This window comes from Micrasema longulum, unplaced genomic scaffold, assembly GCF_059751315.1.
Source record: "Micrasema longulum isolate JH-2025_06_02 unplaced genomic scaffold, ASM5975131v1 h1tg000507l, whole genome shotgun sequence".
NCBI classification, from domain to species: Eukaryota; Metazoa; Arthropoda; class Insecta; order Trichoptera; family Brachycentridae; genus Micrasema; species Micrasema longulum.
The window spans coordinates 340,028-353,164 of record NW_028277704.1 but is presented as its reverse complement, the minus strand read 5'-3'; the positions used below and the strand labels follow the sequence as shown (position 1 = coordinate 353,164).

At 29.1% G+C, this 13,137-nt stretch overlaps 1 protein-coding gene across 1 annotated transcript in view; it reads left to right on the top strand.

Annotated features, from left to right (window-relative positions):
• Positions 1-1,705: 1,705 nt before the first annotated feature.
• moody (G-protein coupled receptor moody) overlaps positions 1,706-13,137 on the top strand; it is a 143,293-nt gene continuing 131,861 nt past the window's right edge. The window contains exon 1 of the mRNA XM_088227475.1: positions 1,706-2,062. The gene's annotated coding sequence lies outside the window, so the exon portion shown is untranslated. The remainder of the gene's footprint in view (positions 2,063-13,137) is intronic.

The window sequence follows — 13,137 nt, the reverse complement described above, 5'->3', positions numbered from 1 at the left end:
GAACTGTCATCTGTCAGTTAATTTTAAATGAAGTAGGAGTGAGACAGACATAATGATGGTATGCGCTGATTCACAAGTAAGGCCGTTGCTCTCCATTTGTCTGTATTAATCAGGCTCGATTTTTTTTTTTAAATTACGTACAGTATACAGAATAATTTTAACGTATTGTTTTACTGATCGAGAAAGATACGTTCTAATCATCAGGAGTTGCCACTGCCAAGGTTGCATCATTTGCAAATCATGTCATGTTAATGACCTTATTCCCTTAGGCCTAGATTTATTATTTCCTCCGTTCTTGAAAGCGTTAACGTATATTTATTTTGTTTGTATAAGAAAAGTTTTTTGTTTAATTTATTGTTGTGCTTTATTCAGTTATAGGATGTTAAACTTACTTTGTGTCTTTATTGTACCGAATTGAGTTGTAGTTAATCCTGGGAATGTAGTTCGTGTGTATTATACTTTGTATTATATTTTTATTTATTTGTTTATTAATTTATGTATTCAATTTTTCCATTATAAACAAAGATTAACAATAAAATAATGTGACCTCGCTGGGGTTATCCGTGCCGAGGACACTTAACAATATACTTTTAAAAAAATAAATCATTTGAGAATAAACAAAGAAGACTTAATGTACAAAAATCCTTTTTCAATCAAGTTTTAACCACTTCGTATTTAAGTTTATATTTAATTAATGTACACCTACACTATTTATGTAATAAAACATACAATAATATTTTTAAAAACGTTACGTAAACTATACATTTGTGGGCCGTTTATTCATTATTGTTTTGGGCAAACGAGACAGTCCATTTTACTTCTACCTAGCTTGACTATCCATTTTTTATAGCCTTTTTGAGCATTTTCTCATTTCTAATTGTTTAAATAGATAGTGGAAGTAGGTTAAAGATTTTGATTGCATAGTACTCAAAATCTTTTTGTCCGAAAGTGGTATTAGTATGTATGTGTTTGTTGTCTTTTTGTTACTTATATACTTTGTATAATATGATCTATGAATAAATAAACCTAAATAATGTTCATTCTGAATACATTATTTTTAATCCACTAACTTTGGGATTTTCCATTTTAAAGAATTTAACTTAGTAATTAGTATAACTGTAGTTTTTTTTCTTAACACGACTTATCACGTTTCTTCGTTTGTTTCCCTTAATGTAAGTTTATTTTAGGCCTTGCCTATTTAAAAAAATATTTATTTAGAGTTTATTTATCCTGGACCACGCGTTAAAATAATGAAACAATAAATATTGAACACGTTTATTTTCTTACTTCATTTTATTATGCCTATGAATGAATCATGAAAATACCTACCGTTGCAATCACTGATTAGTAATATTACTATGACCTCTATATTAGTGTCCCACTCTTGCATGGCCACAAAACAAGAAAATACTAAATAAAATAAGAGCACCGAGTAAAAAAGTGACGCAGATAACCTTTAAATAACTCAACGCGTGCATAAAATAATACATCTTTTATACTGATGTTCATTTTTGTTTCTACGGCTGTAACGCTTGTTTTTGTTAAAATGAAGTTTAATTGTAAACATGAAGCAAATGTAGTGAGTTTTCAAATCAGTGTTATCCGTCAGTCATAGTTAACTGGTAATTGAACAAATGTGAATAAATGTTTAATAGCGTTGTCTCGTTTGTTTACTTCATAGAACTCGACAACTTGTTGAGCCGCTTCAGTTGTCAACCAGATGTTTTGGCGCGCAGTACGATTTTTGAACGCGGGAAGTTTTGACAGAAACAAATTCAAATTCGACGGATTTCTATGGTTTAAAAGTTTTAAAATAAATCGTTTTCCTTTTGGCAGTGTTTTAAATGAAATGATTGTTATTTGTGAATCTATTTTTAGTAACAATGCAAAAAAGTAATAATTATGTTGTGAAATTGTTATTGTTAACTGTATTTTTTTACTTCGCTATTAATATTTCGAAAACATTGTACGAAAATATTTCATTCTTCTAGTGTTTTCATTGTGCGTTTTTGTTACAATAAGAAAGATTCATCACAAAAAGTTATTCTGAAATCTTCCAAAGGTATGTATGTTATTTTATTTTGATTATTGACTAAATAAAAAAATTAGCAATGTCAACGAACCATTTTTATTGAAAACAACTTTTTTGACAAAATGGCAAAATATTTAAACTATCACTTTAAAAACTAAAATAACCTTATTTTTTTTTTATACTTTAATAATAATTATTTGTTTTCTTTTTTGTCTGTCCGGGAGGATAAAGAATATAATTCTCAGTGTAAAATAGAACTAGAATCCTGTACTTGTGTTTTAGACTCGATTGATACTCTCAGGTTAAAATCCTGAATAAAGCAATCGAGTGGAAAAAAGTCCCGGTGGTCCCGGGTTTTGATACCTGATTGACATGAAATATTTGTTTGTAAGGTGGTTTACACCGCAATGTTTCACTGTCCCTGGACTGGTACCCGAAGCGTAAGACTGATCACCAACAGTGATTGTTCACTGAAACTATGCAGTCTATGCACGACTGAGTGCAGATAGGAAAATGCTAAAAACAAATCATACCTTTATTCGTGTAGGTGAGATTTAATACTAGTTTGTATTTAAATGGGTGCGAAGGTTTTCACGGCCACTGTTATCAATATGTTTATTTTTTGGGTTATACCATGTGTGTTGGATTTGTTCCGACGTTTCGGTTACCATTGCAGGAGCCATCTTTAGGATAAACTGATCAAATTTCGGATTCAGACTCAATCAGTTTACCCAGGAAATAGCTCATGCAATGGTAGCCGAAACGTCGGAACCAATCCAACACACACGGTATCACCCAAAAATAAACATATTGATATTTTTATTTGTTAATTATTATTGTTTTTTTTATTTCATAAGGTTATTCAACAAAGATGCATTACCTACATAAAAAAAAAACATACTATTTATAGATATTCGAATATACAATTCCACATTCATATATGTAATTCAGTGTCTTGAGTCAAAAAGGGCCAAGGTCGGATTTGATTTCTTTCTTCCTAACATTTTGTAGAGAGATGATGTCAATCAAAAAATATAAATATCTAACAAATTTCAATACACACACATATGAACTTAGTTATGCAGAAACACCCAGCCATAGAAAAGTGAAACTGAGAGAATTGCACATTCATGAAACGGGTGAAAAATCGAATATACACAACAATTGGACTGTTTTTGACTTTGACAAATGATAAACAATAGATACATTCGTTTTTTTTACATTACAAACAAGAATCGTATTATGTATTTGACCAGTTTTAATGATTTTTAAAGTACCGTAAGATTTTTCTAGTGCTGTGGGTGTTTTTTGCAAATTAAGAAATGCCGTTTTTGTGATATGCACTATTTTCATAAAAAGAGACTAGCTTGGACTGTCTTACACGGTTATAGTTCTTTTATTTATTAGAATTTCAAATTTACGGGTATATAAGGAAAAAAAGAAAAAAAAATACGATGTAAAAAAAAACAGAAAATAATAATACATTTATACTAATTATAATAGAATGCTGTTTTTACACGGATTCAAAATATCCCTTTAAATTTACATTGAATTAATATATTAGTTTCAATTACACCCAATAGTCATTATAACATTTATTTTATGTTTTATTTGTATTTTTATGCTAAATAAGTTGTACACGTGTAATTATATGCATTGTTAATTAAGATTTATTTATTTCAACAGAGAAAGAAAACCTTTCTGTGAAGGGATTATAAAAGTCTAGGTATTTACAGGACTTATGATCTGTCATTGACTGGTTGTGGCCACTTTAGACACTGGGTAACATTTAAAATGTGGATGTTCAAACATAGGCGAAATGGTGATGTGAAAAGTGGTAATTTAAACAATCACAGGTCATTAGTCATATTAATGCCTGGACTTCCATAATCCCTTCTCAGAAATGTTTTATTTCTTGGTTGCAACAAATAACTTTCTAGAGAGGAAATCCAGCTGTCTGAAAAAACATTTAAACATATCCAAAACATGTTTGAATTAAATTTATTTGTCAATTTAATTTAAATTACTTGCAAGATTTTTTATTTATTTTTTAATTGTCTAAATGGATAATACAGATTTAATTGATTTTAACGACTGTGTATTTACTGATTCTGATGTAAAAAAGGGGATTTGTGCCTTAGATCCAAAAAAAAGCGCTGGGCCAGACAATATCCCTACACTTCTTCTTATACAATGTTGTCCCTCTTTAACTGGTCCACTTACAAAAATTTTTAACTTGTCCTTGAAAACTGGAAACTTTCCCAAGAAATGGAAGATCTCATACTTAACCCCCATTTATAAAAAAGGAGATAAAACTGACGTCTCCAATTACCGACCCATTTGTATTCAGTCAGCCATTCCAAAGTTACTGGAATCTGTTTTGCTAACTAAGTTCACCAATGAAATTAGTAAAGTTATCACTCCGTTACAACATGGTTTCATAACTGGTAGATCAACTCTTACAAACCTTATGTTGCATCAGAATCGGTTGATCACATCAATGGAGAGACGTCATCAGACTGATACAATTTATACTGACTTTAGTAAAGCGTTCGACAAGGTTTCTCATACAATTTTAATACACAAACTTAGTTCACTGGGAATTACTGGTAATATCTTGGAATGGTTTAAAAGCTACCTGTCATCAAGGAAAATCTTAGTAAAAGTATTCGGTTATAACTCGTATCAGTTTGAGGCATCTAGTGGGGTACCCCAAGGCTCCCACCTGGGACCAGTACTGTTTTCTTTGTTTGTTAATGACATTGTGTCGATATTTGAGAAAGTAGACATTCTTCTCTTTGCCGACGATCTTAAAATTTCAAAAACTGTTACCTCTGATACCGATTGTGGAGTTCTTCAGTCTAATTTGGTAAGGCTGTACAACTGGTGCCAGAAAAATGAACTTTATTTAAATGTCGACAAGTGTTGTGTAATATCATTTACAAGAAGTAAAAAACCCATAATATTCGATTACAACATTAATAATATCAATCTGGGAAGAGTTACACAAATAAAGGATTTGGGGATAGTTTTTGACGAAAAATTGACATTTATTCCTCACATTGATACCATCACTAATAAGGCAATGAAATGTCTCGGATATTTGCAGCGAACTGTAAAGGATTTTAATTCCATCACTACCCTCAAAGTGCTATTTACTGCCTTGGTTAGAAGTAATTTAGAATTCAATTCAACAATTTGGTCACCTTATTACAATGTTCATATTTTAAAGTTAGAAAGAGTACAACGTAAATTCCTTAGATTCATCAATTACAAACTTAATATACCCGCTGAAAATATTGATTATGATAATTTATTATGTACACTAAATATGTCAACTCTATGTAAAAGAAGAATTATAAATGACTTATTAAATTTATATAAAATAGCGAATGGCGTATTGGACGTCCCGGAATTAACTAGTGTTATCAGCTTGAAAGTACCTCTTCGAAATACTCGGCAGCTAACGTTATTTTTTTAATCTCCTGGCAGTCACAATTATTATTACAATTCACCAATACCTAGACTACACCGGTTAGGTAACGAGTATGGTGAAGTTGATATATTTTGTCTGTCTTTATATAAATATAGGTTAAGTATTCAAAAGGTTATAAATTAATTTATGTAAAATTTCTTAATATTTTTCTTTATTTACTATTTCTTTTTCTCATGTATCTCTTTAATAATGTATAAACTTATATGTATGTATATGTATGCGTGTATGTTTTCATATGTAAATTTTAAAAATATTTTTCTATGTACCATATACCTATGTTGGTACATTTCCTGATTTTTACCTATTATTGTATCTTTTAGCTTTTCTTATGTTATCTTTTATTTTTACCAAACTTACATACTTATGTTTCACTGCTGCACTTAAATGTAATTTCTAAAATATGTAAAAGCCCATTGGGCGTGTAAATCAATAAATAAATAAATAAATAAATAAATAAATGCATCGCCTCACCAAAGATTTTAAGCGTTTTCCATTTGGGCCAAATACATTTATACAGTTATAAATATTATATTTTGATCTACTCATTGAATCAAATTTCATGCATAATTCATTTGATGAATTTAAATAATCTAATTAGAAAATAAATACACTCTGTTTCAATTGTTATTGATTCTGGTTTAAATGATTATTTTAAAATATTTTTGATCTGTCCGCATCCAAATTACTGTGGATAAATACTAGGTATCTACAAGTCAATTTACATATTCAATCTCTGCTTTATGTATGCGTAACAATAAGTTTTCATATGAATCATTTTAGAGTGCCTACCAACACAAGCGAAATCTGTATGTTTACTCGGTTCGCTGAAAGGCATTAACACATTTTTTTAAATTTTATTTAGTTCTATGATTAACATAGTCTAATATATATTTACAACACAATATTTACATCTTTACTTATTCTAACATTATTTATCACTATTATACACTTAATATCCTAATTTATAATATTAACTGTTTCATATGTACATTTTCATTAATTATATTCACTATTTACACTATATACTACCTAATATTGTTCACATGTATACTTTTTACATTTAATTTTAATACATTTATTTCATTTTTAATGCTTTCTAGCATTTCCTCAAATAGTTGTATTCCCTTGTACATGCGGCAGTTCTGGGACATTACTTTTGATTTCTTTTCCAGTCTTATATTTTAGATCCTCTTGTTGCATAGTTTCTATGAAAGAACTCATTATTTTTTAGTTTATTTTGAAAATATCTCGGAACTATTCCTTTAATAATTTTGTTTATTTCATTAGCAACATTGAATTTGATTATTTGATCAATTGTCATGATATTTAGAAGTTGAATCATTTTCTGAACTTTTGTTCGTCTCCCACATCTTAATATTACCCTCATCGCTTTGTTTTGTATTATTTGGAGTCTCTTTAGATCTCCTTCATTACTTAAATATAAAATACTAGAGAAATAATCAATGTGGGGAACGATAATACTTTTAAATATCAGCAGAGAGGTTTTAATGTCTAATTTATTCCTCATCCTTCCTAACAGGGATACCATCTTTGCGATTTTCTTACTCGTATAGCCAATGCAGTACCCTGTGCACCATTCATCGTTTTGTTTTATTGATAAATTATTTTTTATGGGAACTAAGACCATCCAAAATTTAAAAAAACGCTCAGTTTAAACTGCCGTCCTTGAACATACAGTATTTAGAAGAACTTAAAAGGTACAGACAATGAAAAAAATTTTTGATACTGTTTCTCAAAAAATAAAAAAACGGTTCAGTTTTGGATTCCAGAAAATGTGACAGCGAAGCTTTGATTTTGCATTTTTCAGTTAGGCACTATCACTCAGACGTGCAGTTGTATTTTTCGCAAAATATCGGGGAGGCACTTGCGAGAGGGTGTCAGAAAAACTATGTTTAAAACCTTTTCATCGAATTTCTCTAACACCGCATAGCCTTTTAATTCTTCCTCAAATATTTAAATTTGTTTCATGTAAATAGTTTTTTTAATTTTTTTTTATTCATAAATTTCATAAAAGGTACGTGTTTTTTTAAATTCTATACGTATCCACTTTTACACGTCTAGTAAATGTTATTACTGTAACTCTCCAAAAAAAGAGACTAACTCTTGTGCTTGGAGAGTGACTTACACTGTTTTAGTTGTTTATTTAAAAGAGTTTATTTAACTTTAAATACGAGTACATGAAAAAGAAAAATAAAAACATAGGATATATAAAGAAAAAACATAGAACAATAATACATTCATACTAATTAAAACATTTAAAGTTGTTTTTACACGAGTTCAAAAAATTTCTTTAGATAAACTTAAAATTTATTTATTGATGTATTATTTTTAATAGTTTTTAGTTTATTGGGAAGATTACTATAATATTTTTCACCTTTGAAGACAAAACTATTTTGACCACGACTTGTATGGAATTTAGAAATTTTAATATTATGTTTTTATCTGAGTGACCTATTCATTTCAAATTCTTTTATTTTTTCTTTTTATATATTTATTTAATAGAATTTATTTTATAAAGAATATCTACTGTATGAACCTTAAATATTTTATACAGACTCTCCGTATTGAATGTTGAGGGTTTCTTTAAAATTAATTTAATAATTAATCTTTGTACTACCTATTTTAAGAGGGTTTAATAAATGTTTGACTTGTTCTTTTTACTGTGCCGTGTGGCCGTCTGTAATTAGGATTTGCAAGAATGGTGAAATACTTTTTTAGTCCTTTGCTTTATACATCAAAGTTTATCTTTTAAATTATGATTTTGTGGTGCACAAACATTGATAGTTTAATGGAGCGTTTTTGACTGACACCCCTTTATCTAGAAATTACAGTGTTTTGATAAAACGTCAAGCCATGCGTGTCTTGTCAAGAATATGTCAATATGTGTTTGAAATATCTAGCTACTATTTATGTACGTAATTTTTTTTACATATTTGTGACTAAAAATATTATGTGTTATAATCATTATATTTGAATAATTTATGTTTTACTATTTTTGTAAAAATCACCTTAAGGGCGCTGTATAATAAATAAATATCCCAACACATCTTGCAGCTACAGAGCGCATGGACGGTTGGGATTCTAGTTCCTCGTCTCCAACTGTGATTTTTTTTTTTTATTTTTTTTTATTTTTATTTTCTTTTATTCAGGAAACATACAGTACAGTTACAAAGTTTAATATTTTACACAATTGGACTTAATTCTAATGGACCAGTGAAGTTTCCATATTAAAAGATAGTGATAGACATATTAAAAGATATATAAAGATAGTGAAATACCACATTTCTTATACAATTTTTAAAGTAAAAAGCGTCTATGAAATACTTTAAAGTATTTTTATTTATTTAAATTTGTAATTTTATTAATTAATCACCAGTATGACCATGTATGAAAATATTCAAGCTGTTATATTGGAACGATATATTAGATCAGGAACTCTTTTTTTTGTTTAAAGAAAAAGAAATATTTGCATTCTTATGATTTACCCAAATATTTAATTTTGAGGGCCATTTTTAACGAGTTGTAAAAAACTTACAATTAGATAATGGAATTAAGTTGAGGTAGAGTGGGATTTGAACCACAGATCTTAGGTCCGTGAGTCCAAGACACTAGCCACAGGACCACAACCCGATTTGAGCACTGGTTCAACATTGTTGAGGTATAATATTTTCCAATAGCAAGAGTTTTTGCCTCTTGAATATAGTTTCATTGATGTGAAAGATAAACTTATAATTAGAAATATTTATTTTATTTTTACAAATATAAACATATAAAAATAAAAACTTCGTGACAATTGTTTTCGACAACAATTATCTAAATTTACAAAACTATAAAGCTTCATTAATTATCTCACAATACATACTTGTGTGTCAATAAATACTTACTTTGTTATATTTTCCCCGAAATTCAAATATAAATACCTAAATTCCCCTTTATCTATTAAACACTTAGCCTCACCCTTAACCATCGGTTTTTCCCTCAATTATGATTAATGTACATGCTATATTTCATAAAATTATTTTTATTTTCTACTTAAGTACCTTGAATTATATAACTATATAAGGACATTCAATCCAAATAATCTTCACATTCGTTTGAAAATGCCCTAATAAGGCGAAACAATTGTCACGAAGTTTTTATTTTAATATGTTTACATTTGTAAAAATAAAATAAAGTGTTTAGTAGACTCAAATCAGTGTTTGATTTCTAATTATAAGTTTAAATATAGAGTTCTACAAAATAAACACCAAATCAATCAATCAATGATGTGAATGATGTCGATCCACGTGATAATGTTCAGCTGCCGGAGTGCTCTTCCAGAGTCAAAACCATGGGGAGGTTTGTTTTGGAAGCCGAGAGGTGAAACAGACTGTGTTGACGCTGTCGGAGATAACCACCAGGAAACTTTAAAATGTGTAATCTCTAAAATGGCCGAGTTTTCAATAAAACCTCGAATTACCCACTTGACCCCAGCGGCTGAATTGTACGAAAAAACACGCCAGTGTGACATAAAATACGTGACGAAAATTGAAACCATGAAAATTTCATTGAGAAGCAAAAAAGACGATCACATAACAGTAACCAATAATGATGGCAAATTTATTTATTTATTTGAATACGGCATTTCTTCCATTTACATATATGTAGTTTAAAGAGTGTTTCATTATTTTTTTAAAATTGCGTATGATATATTAATATACTCGTACTATACACATTATAAATGACTTGAAATACATACACGTTTTAAAGTAATTATAAAATAACAAAATACTTTAATCAATCAAACTATAACTATTCTAACCCGATTTCCTGAAGTTGAATTGCTCCTTTTGATAACAATATGTTGGTCTCTTTATTTTTACATAAACAAATATAATACAGGACAGCTTGCCCACCACATACCGCACACCGCATCTGAGGACATACCCAAACCGATCAGTTTGAGAAAATTATAAATACATGGGCATATTGAATCTTACAATTTTATACAAAAATTAAAAGCAAAGATTAACAAAAATAAAAATATATATATTTAAAAAAATAACACTTTACTATGAAGAGAGGAGAGGGGATGGGAAGGAAAGAAGAAGGATAAAGGGACAATTTAAATATTTAGATAGTGACATTTCAATCTTGACTTAAATGTAAATAATGAAGGGGCGTCTCTAACATTAGTAGGTAGATTATTCCACAATCGAGCGGCTACTACTGTGAAAGAGGAGGCAAAAAAAATAGAGCGATGACAGGGTATAAAAAGGGTTCTCTCGTTACTAGAACGAAGAGATAGTCCGTGTTGTGAAAGAGGTTGGATGAGCTCTCAGATAAACAGGCGAAGTGGGATTATTTAAAATATTGTGAAGAATGTGATAGAATGTGAATGTTTCTTCTATGCTTGATACTGAGCCAGTGTAGTTGCGTGCGATACTCGGTTATGTGGTCAAATTTGCGAAGATTAAAGATATAACGAATACAAATATTCTGCAATCGTTCATTGGATTAAGAAGAGAGAAAGGTGAATTCTTCACTGACTGGGAATAAATTGATTGGACATGATAATACAGGACAACACATTAAAAACGCAAGGACAAATGCGGGACAATTGAAAATACTATATAATGGACGTAAACACTAAAACGACTTACCTGACCACTTGAAAAAATATATTGCGGACAAATTAAAAGGAACACGAAACATTGGAAGATTTGACCATCCTAATGGGTTTTTTAAATATCATAGAAAAGGAGGTTAAAAATCTGAAATAACCAATAAATCTTGGTTTCAAAAATAAACCACAATTTCAGATGTTTTAATTAATAAACGGCATAAAAAGTATTTTGAAGTATTTACGACTTACGAGGGGTGACTTATTTACCCTCGTAATTATTTATGTGACGGCATTTAGACAGTTAATCCCACAACAATTATTTATAACATACTTTCAGTGAGAGTATTTTGTAACACACTACGGACGAAAGGAAGCTTCGAATATTCTGACTCTAAAAATACCACTTTGTAATTAAAATTCCGATTTCAGTATCGGTACGATGTATCGGTGACATGGCTGTTTTAACATACAAATACAAACGAATAAATTTAATTAGTATTTTTAAAATTATTTTAGACAAAGTAAACACGCAGTTATATTATTTATTACATTGAAAATACTGCAATAGAATAACACATATCAAATCAATTATTCGCTTAATTTTATTAGATGAAAGCAATCTTTTCACACACCCTAAAATAGTTTTAAAGACCTCAGGTCTGTCTATCAGTTTCGCTCATGCAATAAAGCAATGTTTTTTTGTTAATAAACGAGTTACTTTTTTAATATGCTCAATTTCATCATTAATTGAAATAAACTCAACTGCTTTTATTGGCCTTTTCACTGTGAGTTTTAAAAATTATATCGAGGATTTATGTCGGATTTTGTCATTTTTCCTCATGACCATATTACAAACACGAACGGAAGCAAGAGCATGATTAATTATTATACTTCAATTTTTCTAAGTTTGACAACTGATTTTTTTTAATGTGCTTTCCTTATAAACCCGGTATAAAATTACACCTAGGTATAGTGGTAAACTAAGGATGGGAATACCATCCTTATTCTACTACTTTAATAAGGATAGTATTTCCATCCTCAATCTACTATTATGTCTAGGCGTAACTCTATACCGATTTATAAGTAAAGGCCGATATTACGTTAATTTCGGGGGGGTATATTTATGACCTCCAAAACTCTTCTTTTAAGTGCGCTACTGATTCTTGTTAAATAAAATGGCAGTATCTTATATATTTGATATGCATAAAATACGATTTGCGTTTTTAAAATAATTTTATGCCAACTGCTTGATAAGAAATTTTAAAAATCTAACGATTTCATCAGAATGGAATTTTTAGTGGCAACAGGAAATAGCACATTGAAGGACATTAAATGAATCCTATTAAATAAAAACATGTTTTCACACCTTCGTATTAGTAATTTATAAAATTCATTAATATACTCGTGCCGTGCTGATATTGATGATAAATTTTATAGTTTTAATTAAATTAAATTTGAATTATGTACAACAAACTGGGTTGTGCGAAATTGTACACATTGTCGAAAATACACATGTATTTCATTATGTTTTCTTCTAACCTTATTGATAGTGATTTAAAATAAAACATTCTGAATGTTTAAATTATACCTTTTCTATAACTTCAATAAATTAAATATTTTGCCGGTAATTAATTAACTTATTTACATACATATAATCTTTTTTTTTATTATAATCTAAATATTAAAATCAATTACTGATTTCATTTTATTTTTTTCAATTGGACAGTGGTTTCGCCGAATTAAGGCATTTTCAAACATATTTTACAATGTATTCATACGAAAATTCCCCTATACGCCGAAACAATTGTCAGATTTTTTGTTTAAAAAAAATATATAATAACATTAGTTGACTGAAATTAGTGTTTGATTTAAATATTTAGATTATAATATGGAGTTTTACAAACTAACTAAACGGCCACTTAATGTTTTTTATTTATTGATAACTATACATAGGATTCCATTTTAATTACATTTTTACGTTGA